Source organism: Salvelinus sp. IW2-2015, unplaced genomic scaffold (genome assembly GCF_002910315.2).
Source record: "Salvelinus sp. IW2-2015 unplaced genomic scaffold, ASM291031v2 Un_scaffold7894, whole genome shotgun sequence".
Lineage (NCBI taxonomy): Eukaryota > Metazoa > Chordata > Actinopteri > Salmoniformes > Salmonidae > Salvelinus > Salvelinus sp. IW2-2015.
This window is the reverse complement of record NW_019949154.1, coordinates 6,752-16,661: the sequence shown is the minus strand read 5'-3', so window position 1 is coordinate 16,661 and position 9,910 is coordinate 6,752. Positions and strand designations below refer to the sequence as shown.

The window sequence follows — 9,910 nt, the reverse complement described above, 5'->3', positions numbered from 1 at the left end:
TGGAAGGAGGGGGAGGGGGATTGGGGTCCTGCCACACCCACAAACTCCCTGAGTTAAATCAACACGGCTGGTTACCCTGGCTGTTTAGAGCTCACTGGGGCCCACAAAACACACACCCTTTATGGTCTCTGTCCTAAGGAAATGACCCACTGCTACACTCAACCAGAATTGAAAGTTGTTTTTTAACTGAGACCCCTCTTTTCTCTCTCTCTCGCTGTTTCTCTCTTGATTCCTTGGCCTTGATCTTTCCACTAGACGCCCCCTGCTCGATAATGAGTGAAGTGGGGGTCTCTGTGGCCTCATGCTCAGCTGCACATTGATTTAATTTTCCTGTGTTTCTGCCCCACAGGAGTCAAGCCGGCCAGCTTTGACAAGGTAGCCATACCAGAAGTGAAGGAAATCATCGAGGGATGCATCCGCCAGAACAAAGATGAGAGGTGAGCTTGTGTGGTGTGTGTCGGTGTGTACTGGTAACAAACACACACACACGTTGGGGTGCTGTTTCCTTTCATCTGTCATTCACACACATGATGTTCAGAGTCTGAGGGTTCCTGAAGGCTGGCCAGCCTGCCGCCTTAGTTCTCCCTGAGTACTTAGTCCTACAAACAGGCCACGCACGCACGCACGCACGCACCACGACCACCCACGCACACACACACACCACACACACACACTGCCACTACTGATCGACACATAAATCTCCACAGTTGTGGACAGAGTGTTTTCCTTTTCCACTCTCTGTTCCTGTTGAACCAAAACAAGAGGAACTGAACCTGTATTTACTGTCTCTAGCTGACAACTACCTGTGTCCTGTCAAAACCCCTCATCACTGTTAAATACGAATGTCACTCATGGTTGCCTTGACTACGTGTCAGTTTGTGCCTAGAGCAGTATTCTTCAAAGTCGGGGTCGTGACAGCTGAAGTGGGGTCGCCAAAATACAAATTAACAGTACCGAATATTTTATGGGGCAATATACAAAAGTTTTGGAGAAAATATCATTTAAAGATACAGTTGTATTGAATAAATGCATTTATTGGTTCATTTGATAAGAGTAAGAAAATGCAATGAATTGAAGGTTATTTGTTGATTTTTAAGGTTGTCATTAGATTTGGGGTGGGGTGGCAAGAAATTATTGGGGAATAATGGGATCCCCTGAAATTCTACTGTAAAAAATGGGTCGCCCGCTGAAAAGCTTGAATAAACTGGAACAAACTGACTTGTTTTGAAAGACACTTTTTGGGGAGGGGGGTTTATGAAATGTCCATCAGTCATGTTTTAATACAGTCACTCTCATGAAGATTTACAGACTTCATGTTTAACTACGTGTCAATCCTTAGAAAGCTTTGTGATGAGTTCTTATGAAATGTTTTACTACACCTCAGTATGTGAAAGATATATATAATATATATATATATTATATATATATATATATATATATATATATAATATATATATATACTGGGTGTCTTTTTAAAGTTTGGATTTGAAGGTCAACTTTACTCAGTGAGGCCAGTTGATAGTGAATGATTTTGTCATGAGTGAGAGCTGGAAAGACTGCTTTCTCACACACAACTGACAAATCAATATATCACTCTGCTCTACTGCACTGTGTTTGCACTATGCAGGCCGTTCAGTCCTTGAACCAAGGGCAACAATTTTGCATTAGTGCATTGAAATATGAAATGTGGGGAGGAATGCAAGCAGTATTTGGTCATTTGTTGTAAGATGAAACCCCGGTTTGATGTTTCACTGATGAAGCAGTGGAAAGGCTGATGGTGACTGGCTCTCTTCCTCTGGTGCTGTTTAACAATGCATGAAACTGGGAGATGGTAAAATCCCGTTGCTATAAATGTGGTTTTAGTATAGCCAAGCCGCCAGTTGTATTAATACATCTATGCTGTCTCCTACTAGTAGGGTTCATCTCTGTATCTTTTATCGTCATTCTAATAAAAGTCTTTTGTATTATAAGCCATAATATATACAACACCATGCAACAAAAACCAAACTACACCCTGGAGAAAAGAAAAGTGCAGTAAAGCTTTTAATATGTGGCTAGGATGTTATTGCCGCTAGCCTAAGTATAATCAAGCAATGTTTTCCCCCCCACTCTGGTCCTTTAATGATGCATGGTTGAGGTTTTAGACAGAACAATGGATAAAAAGACTGACTTAAACTATTTGTCTATTTAAACTAAAGCCTTGGGTTTTCTCCCCACTTTGTCATTCTCCTGGTACTTGAACCTAATGCTGCATGGTTGAGGTTTGTTAACTCAACGATGCATGGAAAGGCTGGCTGTACTGTGCAGACATTCTCACTGTGTTTGTTGTCAACACTATATCCTTGTTTTTTTCACACTGATTTATATACAGCTCTGTCTAAAGTACCAGAAGAATGACAGGTTAATGATTGAGGTTAACTTAACGATGCATGAAATGTATGACTTAACTATGCGGTCGGTCTCAACAATAATAGTAATGTTTGCTATTTAAACTAGACTCACTAGTGCAGAACCCTGTTCCTGGAGAGCTAGAGTCCCGTAGGTTTCTCTCAAACCCTAATCTAGCGGCACCTGATTCTAATAATAATAGCTGGTTGATAAGCTGAGTCAGGTTAGTTACAACTGGGTTGGGAGTGAAAACCTACAGGAGGTAGCTCTCCAGGAACAGGGTTGGAGAGCCCTACACTAAACATTCACTGTGTGGACCTAGTGGTGCCTACAGTGTGTTAGCCACCTGTAACAGACATGCGATTCTCTTATCCTGTTCTTTGTGACATGTCAGACACTTGGCACCCTGTAGCCATCTGTAGTATGAAATGCTGTGGAAGTCATGGCTCACATCAACACCATCATCCCAGACACCCGGACCCTCTCCAATTCGCATACCGCCCCAACAGATGTTCAGATGACGCAATCTCTATTGCACTCCACAAGGCACTCTCCCTCCTGGATAAGAGGAACACCTATGTTGAGAATGTTGTTCATTGACTACAGCTCAGCGTTCAACACCATAGTGCCCTCCTAGCTCAGGGCATTAGGACTGAACACCTCCCTCTGTAACTGGATCCTGGACTTCCTGACGGGCCGCCAAAGGTGGTGAGGGAAGGTAACAACACAATCCGCCACGCTAACCCTCAACACGAGGTACGTGCTTAGTCCCCTCCTGTACTCCCTGTTCGCCCACGACTGCGTGGCCGTGCAATACCATCATTACATTTGTGACGACACGACGGTGGTGGCCTGGTCAACGATGATGAGACGGCCTATAGGGAGGAGGTCCATGATCTGGCAGTGTGGTGCCAGGACAACAACCCTTTTTCCCTCAATGTCAGCAAGACAAAAGAGCTGATCATGGACTACAGTAAACGGGGGGCTGAGCACGCCCCATCCATATTGACGGGGCTGTAGTGGAGCGGGTCGAGAGCTCTCTCACGTTCCTCAATGTCCACATCACTAAGGAATTAACATGGTACACACACCAACACAGTTGTGAAGAAGGCACGACAAGAAGGCTCTTCCCCCTCTAGAAGGCTGAAAAGATGTGGCATTGGCCCTCAGATCCTCAAAGTTTTACAGATTAAACCATTGTAAGCATCTTGACTGGCTGCTTCACCGCTTGGTATGGCAACTGCTTGGCATCCGACTGCAAGACACTACAGAGGGTAGTGCATACGAGCCAGTACATCACTGGGGCAGAGCTCCCTGCCATTCAGGACCTCTATACCAGGCAGTGTCAGAGGAAGGCCCTACAAATTGTCAGACTGTTCTCTGCTACTGCACAGCAAGCGGTACCAGTGCACCAAGTCTGGACCCTGAACAGCTTCTACCCCCAAGCCATATGACTACTAAATAGTTCATCCAGGTAGCAATTTTGTTGACACCTCTTTGCACTAACTCTTTTGACTCATTTTATTTTATTTTATATTTGACCTTTTATTTAACTAGGCAAGTCAGTTAAGAACATATTGTTATTTTCAATGACGGTGGGTTAACGTAACTGCCTTGTTCAGGGCAGAACGACAGATTTTTACCTTGTCAGCTCGGGGATTCGATCTTGCAACCTTTGGGTTACTAGTTTAACACTCTAACCACTAGGCTACCTGCCGCCCCACATACGCTGCTGCTACTGTTTATTATCTATCCTGTTGCCTAGTCACTTTACCCCTACCTATATGTACATATCTACCTCAATTACCTCGTACCCCTGCACATCAACTCATTGTTACTCATTGTGTATTTATTCCTGGTGTTATTATCTTTCTGTTTTTCTCTACATTGTTGGGAAGACCCGTCAGTCAGCATTTCACGGTTAGTCTACACCCTGTTGTTTACCATGCGACAAATAACATTTGATTTGATTAGGTTTGTTGGTGCCTAGCCAGCCTACATTACATTTCCAGAGGCCTGATGATCCATCACCTTACTGGGGGTGTAAACACTGCATTCATCGATAAACTGACATGTTTTAGTGTGTCAGAGAGAATCCGACGTGTGTGGTGTGTGTTGGAGAGAGAGAGAGAGATCTCCTGTAGTTGTTTACCATGTTAGCTGTCGCTGGCTCACCCTGTGCTGCACATGTATTCTACTCAGTCATGCATTAAACATCACTGTAATATAAAATTAACTTAGCAGACATGCACATTTATCCAAAGACACTGACACACCTTACAGCTGAGCCTCACATGATACGATGTCCTGAGAGGTAACATTGAGCCTTCAATAATGCCCGTTGTCTGAGTCATGCATAGTAAATATACATGGTTATTATAGGATATCATTTATGCATAGTAAATATACATGGTTATTATAGGATATCATTTATGGATAGTAAATATACAGGGTTATTATAGGATAGATATCATTTATGGATTGTAAATATACATGGTTATTATAGGATATCATTTATGGATAGTAAGTATACATAGTTATTATAGAATATCATTGTTCTTCCTCTGTCAGCCATGGTTACCTGCAAGAAACACGTGCCGTCATCATTGCTTTGCACAAAAAGGGTTTCACAAGCAAGGATATTGCTGCCAGTAAGATTGCACCTAAATCAACCATTTATCGATCATCAAGAACTTCAAGGAGAGCGGTTCAATTGTTGTGAAGAAGGCTTCAGGGCGCCCAAGAAAGTCCAGCAAGCGCCAGGACCGTCTCCTAAAGTTGATTCAGCTGCGGGATCGGGGCACCACCAGTACAGAGCTTGCTCAGGAATGGCAGCAGGCAGGTGTGAGTGCAGTGAGGCGAAGACTTTTGGAGGATGGCCTGGTGTCAAGAAGGCAGCAAAGAAGCCACTTCTCCAGGAAAAACATCAGGACAGACTGATATTCTGCAAAAGGTACAGGATTGGACTGCTGAGGATGCGGTTAAAGTCATTTTCTCTGAATCCCCTTTCCGATTGTTTGGGGCATCTGGAAAAAAGCTTGTCCGGAGAAGACAAGGTGAGCGCTATCATCAGTCCTGTGTCATGCCAATAGTAAAGCATCCTGAGACCATCATGTGTGGAGTTGCTTCTCAGGCAAGGGAGTGGGCTCACTCACAATTTTGCCAGAAACACAGCATGAATAAAGAATGGTACCAACACATCCTCCGAGAGCAACTTCTCCCCAAACATCCAGGAACAGTTTGGTGACGAACAATGCCTTTCCAGCATGATGGAGCACCTTGCCATAAGGCAAAAAGTGATAACTAAGTGGCTCGGGGAACAAAACATCATATTTTGGGTCCATGGTCAGGAAACTCCCCAGACCTTAATCCCATTGAGAACTTGTGGTCAATCCTCAAGAGGCGGGTGGACAAACAAAAACCCACAAATTCTGACAAACTCCAAGCATTGATTATGCAAGAATGGGCTGCCATCAGTCAGGATGTGGCCCAGAATTAATTGACAAACATGCCAGGGCGGATTGCAGAGGTCTTGAAAAAGAAGGGTCAACACTGCAAATATTGACTCTTTGCATCAACTTCATGTAATTGTCAATAAAAGCCTTTGATACTTATGAAATGCTTTTTAATTATATTTCAGTATTCCATATAACATCTGACAAAAATATCTAAAGACACTGAAGCAGCAAACTTTGTGGAAATTAATATCTTTGTGTCATTCTCAAAACTTTGGCCACGACTGTACATAGTTAATATGGGATATAATTTATGGATAGTAAATATACATAGCGATTATGAGATTTTATGGGTAGTAAAATATACATAGTTATTATAGGATATTAAGCCATAGTACTGGATGTCAGCACACCTCTATTGCGTCCTTTAGGCCAGCCCACACAGAGTTGTGTAATGTCCTCTGTAAACAGGCTAATAGGTTGATCAGCACCATGCGGAACTTATTGAAGTAATAAAACCTTGTTACCTTGTTTGTTTGTTAATGCTAAACTCTATCATCAATCTCCCCCTCTCTTCCCTTCTCTCTCTCTTCTTCCCCTCTCTCTATTTTCTCCTTTTCCCTCTCTCTTTTCCCTCTCTTCTCTCTTTTTCCTCTCTTCCCTCTCTCTTTTTCCCTCTCTCTTCTCCCCCTCTCTTCCCCCATCCCTCCTCCACTGCCACAGATATGTCATTAAGATCCTGCTGAGCCATGCGTTTTCCAGGAGGAGACTGGTGTGCGTGTGGAGCTGGCCGAGGAGGACGATGGGGAGATGATCGCCGATCAAACTGTGGCTGAGGATAGAAGACGTCAAGAAGCTGAAGGGAAAGTACAAGGACAACGAAGCCATCGAGTTCTCCTTCGACCTCAACAAGACGTCCCCGAAGATGTGGCACAGGAAATGGTACGCTTTATTGTTGGTTGGTTGATCGATTGATACCATGTATCTTTGTTATAAGTAATTGATCTGGTGATTTAAACAAAACCGCAACATCAATGAAAAATGGTGTCTGGATAGAGGTGTAGAAGCTCATCACTGAGAGAGATCTTGTGGTGACTGTTAACAGATTGACTAGGTTGTTCCTTCTCTGGTCCCAACAGGTTGAGTCTGGCTATGTGTGCGAGGGAGACCACAAGACGATGGCCAAGGCCATCAAAGACCGAGTGTCTCTGATCCAAAAAGAAGAGAGAACAGAGGCAGCTGGTCAGAGAGGAGTTGGAGAAGAGGAATCAGCAGCAGCAGCAGCCCCTACAGGCAGCAGAGGCCCTCCGATCCCCCCAGCAGAGTCAGTTTACCCCCCCAGCCCCCCATAGCCAGACTGAGAAGGAGGACCCAGAGATGGACCAGCAAGCAGTACCAACAGGCCAACATCTCCATGACATGTAATGTGGACTATGCACAGCGTCTCACTCAGAGATGGGATTTATTTACAGTGCATTTGGAAAAGTATTCAGGCCCCTTCACTTTTTGTTACGTTACAGCCTTATTCAAAAATGTATTAAATAAATAAGAAATCGCATCAATCTACCCGTAATACCACATAATAAACAAAGTGATAGAGAATTTATACATTTTTGCTCATTTATTTTAAAAAAATGTAAACAAAACCTTATTTACATAAGTATCAGACCCGTTGTTATGAGACTCGAAATTGAGCTCAGGTGCATCCTGTTTCAATTGATCATCCTTGAGATGTTACTACAACTTGATTGGATCCACCGGTGGTCAATTCAATTGATTGGACAGGATTTGAAAAGTGGCACACCTGTCTATGTAAGGTCCCACAGTTGACGGCATGTCAAGAAAAACATAAGTTCAAAGGAATGTCCATAAAGCTCCGAGACAGGATTGTGCGTGCGCACAGATCTGGGAAGGTACCAAAAAATGTCTGCAGCTATGAAGTTCCCAAGAACATATGTGGCCTCCATCATTCTTAAATGGAAGACGTTTGGCACCACCAATACTTCCTAGAGCTGTCCACCTGGCCAAACTGAGCAATCGGGGAGAAGGGCCTTGGTCAGGGAGGTGACCAAGAACCCGCATGGTTCACTCTGACAGGGCTCCAGAGTTCCTCTGTGGAGATGGGAGAACCTTCCAGAAGGACAACCATCTCTGCAGCACTCCACCAATCAGGCCTTTATGGTAGAGTGGCCAGATGGAAGCCACTCCTCAGTAAAAGGCACATGACAGCCCGCTTGGAGTTTGCCAAAAAAGGCACCTAAAGGACTCTCAGACAATGAGAAACAAGATTCTCTTGGTCTAATGAAACCAAGATTGAACTCTTTAGACCTGAATTGCCCAGCGTCAGGTCTGGAAGAAACCAGCACTGCTCATCACCTGGCCAATACCATCCCTGCGGTGAAGCATGGTGGTGCAGCTTCATGCTGTGTGGATGTTTTCAGAGACTAATCTGGATCAAGGGAAAGATGAACGGAGCAAATGACAGAGAGATCCTTGATGAAAACCTGCTCCGGAGCGCTCAGGACCTCAGACTGGGGCGAAGGTTCACCTTTCAACAGAACAATGACCCTAAGCACACAGCCAAGACAATGCAGGAGTGGCTTCGGGACAAGTCTCAATGTCCTTGATGGCCCAGCCAGAGCCCAGACTTGAACCCAATCTTAACTTCTCTGGAGAGACCTGAAAATTACTGTGCAGTGACGCTCCCCGCTCCAACCTGACAAAGCTTGAAGGATCTGCAGAGAAGAATGGGAGAAACTCCCCAAATACAGGTGTGCCAATAATTGTAGCGTATATACCCAAGAAGACCTGAGGTGTAATCGCTGCCAAAAGGGTCTGAATACTTATGTAAATGTGATATTTGTCTTCTTTAAAAAATTAAAAATAAACATTTTTGCAAATATTTCTAAAAACCTGTTTTGCTTTGTCACTATGGGTGTATTGTGTGTACATTGAGGGGGGAAACCGATTTACTAAATTTTAAAATAAGGCTGTTATGTTAAAAAAACGTGTTAAATTCAAAAGTCTGAATACATTTTCCGAATGCACTGTATTTTCTGTGATTATCGAGAATACGCCAGGAAATCAGGAATACAATGTACTTGATATTGTTATATCTCTCAATGGCTCTCTTGATCTGGATTCTCACTCGCTCTCTCGCTCTCATTCATATAATATATATATATATATATATATATATATATATATATATATATATTATATAAGGTGTGTGTGTGTGTGTTCCACCTCTCCCCCCTCTCCCTCCTTTCTCATCTGGTCACTGTGTGGGTTCTTGTCCCCTCACCTACAGCTGACGGAGCGGTGGACAACGGCCAGGGTTCGTCCCTGTTCTCTGAGTCCCATCTGGGCCAGCTGACCATGTCCTATAGCAACATCCCTGCCACCCAGCAGCAGCAGGGCCAAACCCAGGCCCCTACCCCTCCCTTCCCCCAGCAGCAAACAACAGCAGCAGCAGCTCAATGCCTACCAACAGCAGAAACATGGTAAGTGAGGAGTCGGAGGGATTATTATATATTTTTTGTAGTTCTTAGGAAGGTAGAAGTGAATTGCAGTGGAGTTTGTAGTTGTAATATGCATGAAGGTGATGTCTGAAGAGTGGATTTGGAGCCAGTTCCTTGAGATGAAGAGGTTCCATATCTTGAAATGGGAGCAACCTTTTTCCTTCCCGGCTGCCCTCAGGTTTGTCCTGTTGTCCTTTATAATCACCTGTTGTGCTGTCTTGCAACTCTCATGGTCATTTTACACTAATCATGCACATATAAGAAGATTGCCAATACAGCAGAAGCATGTCCGCATCAGGCACTGTAGTCCCACGAGTTCTTCAATTTCACATGTCGGTCTTCTTGGTACCACAGTGGTGGACCAGCAGCTGTCGTTCTAACCCACTTATTCAGTACAGAATAACTGACAAGTTCGTTGGCCATTTTCAGAGAGAACCAGAGTCAGGTTTTACAGTTCTTCTTTTAACAGTAACGCGATGGTCTGGCTGTTTGCCAAGAGACTCTAAAAACCAATTCTGGAACGGCATCTTCATCTCTCTCTTTTTT

General features: G+C 43.9%; 1 pseudogene; it reads left to right on the top strand.

The window, feature by feature from the left end:
- LOC112079411 (serine/threonine-protein kinase WNK1-like) overlaps positions 1 to 9,421 on the top strand; it is a 26,759-nt pseudogene extending 17,338 nt beyond the window's left edge.
- The last annotated feature ends 489 nt before the right edge of the window (positions 9,422 to 9,910 follow it).